The sequence below is a fragment of the Galeopterus variegatus genome, unplaced genomic scaffold (genome assembly GCF_000696425.1).
Source record: "Galeopterus variegatus unplaced genomic scaffold, G_variegatus-3.0.2 Scaffold5920, whole genome shotgun sequence".
Classification (NCBI taxonomy): Eukaryota; Metazoa; Chordata; class Mammalia; order Dermoptera; family Cynocephalidae; genus Galeopterus; species Galeopterus variegatus.
This window is the reverse complement of record NW_007732031.1, coordinates 32476-34145: the sequence shown is the minus strand read 5'-3', so window position 1 is coordinate 34145 and position 1670 is coordinate 32476. Positions and strand designations below refer to the sequence as shown.

The following is a 1670-nucleotide window of genomic DNA, read 5'->3' as shown; positions in this document are numbered from 1 at the left end:
ACAGACTTCATAAATGAGACAATGTCAAGGATTATAATATCCCGGGGAGTGAACTGACTATAGTACACACTTCATAAACATGCAAGCAGAAAACAACATTCAATAACTGTTATAAATTCTATTAGAATATACCATCTTCCCCATAAAACTTTTATTTGGCTAAGATCTATCTTTTCCCTTTAGCACCAGTATTTTAATTTTTTTTAATAGGAAAAAAATTTGTTTGGGTTTTGTTTCTGTGAGATTGTACTTCACGAGAATCACTGCAAGTATGCCAAAAAGAAAAAAAACAAACAATACACTTGCCATGAAACACTGACTGGCCAGCGGCAGTCATTTACTAGTAAGAGCGCAGTAGCTTTGCAGGGTGCACCAAATTAAAAATGACAAGCTATACAACGCTTTGGGTCAAACTATCAAATATTCTATCAGTGATTGCCAAGGACCCACAGTCCTGTAAATGGAGAATAAGCCTGGTATGTAAACAAGGAGTTCAGGTCAGCTGGCTTTCATTCGTCAAGGCTTCCTTAAAGAGAGGTGACTCTGCACCACATCCTACAGATGAGAAGAAAGTGGACTGCCAAAAGAGAAGGGTGAAAAGACTCTCTCGCAAGATGAATGGTGTCAGGGAGACTGAGAGCAGAGCAAGCTGCAGGAACAAACTCTACGCTATGCTTCCAGGTGCACACAGGTAGTAAGGCAATGTCTAGATGACACTTCAAGATTAGAAGATGCCTTAGAAAGAGAATACCAGAAATGAGCCACACGTTTCAGAAACAAGTTCATTAATATAAGCTTCAAAGAACACATGGATATTAAACTACCCTAAATAGACTCTGGAAAAACAAACACTTAGGATCCTCCTAGAACTTACGAACTTTACAGTGTACACATCCTTCCAAATCCCCTACAGTTGTCCATCCGTGCTTCTTCTCATCTTCTGGATCATTGTGAGGTGTTTTGTTTCTTAACCAGGACTAATAGTAGACATGTAACTTATCCTTTTTTTCTATCAAATAAATATATATATATATATGTTACGTGCATATTCAAAAGCAGGTATCATCATTCATAACAACAGTAACCAAAAGAAACTCCTATAATGGTAAATATTATTTCCCCTGTGGCAACCATTTAATATCAAAGTTTTAATGGAAGATCAATTCAGGCTGTTCACGTGGACTTTTGAAACCCCTACAAAATTATCACTGGGTGTTGGCCCAAGCTAGAAGGAAAGGTTTTAAATGAATAATAAACTCACACTTATGTAGATGGACAGGATAAATAAACCACAAAGTAATAAAAAAAATCTGCACAACAGTACAACCAAGAGAGCTTATGTGTGGCACTTAAGCAGCTGACAAAGGATTCACATCTAGAGTATGTAAAGAATGCCCATAAAATAGAGAGATAACCCAATAGAAAAGCTGGGCAAGTCACTAGAACAGGCACTTCACAAAAGAAGTGATCTCACAGATACATAAAAAAAGTGCTTGCCTTCCATAGTGAACAATGAATGCTTAGTAAAACCATAAAGAGATACAATTTTATGCACCTGTCAGAATACCTAGAATACTGACATATCAAAGGTAAGCAAGGTGTGGAACAACTAGAAACTTCATGAGCTAGTGTTGTAAACTATCAGAACATTTTTAAAAGTTTGGCACTAT

General features: G+C 36.9%; 1 pseudogene; it reads right to left on the bottom strand.

The window, feature by feature from the left end:
• LOC103605582 overlaps positions 1 to 1670 on the bottom strand; it is a 36172-nt pseudogene that overhangs the window by 10267 nt on the left and 24235 nt on the right.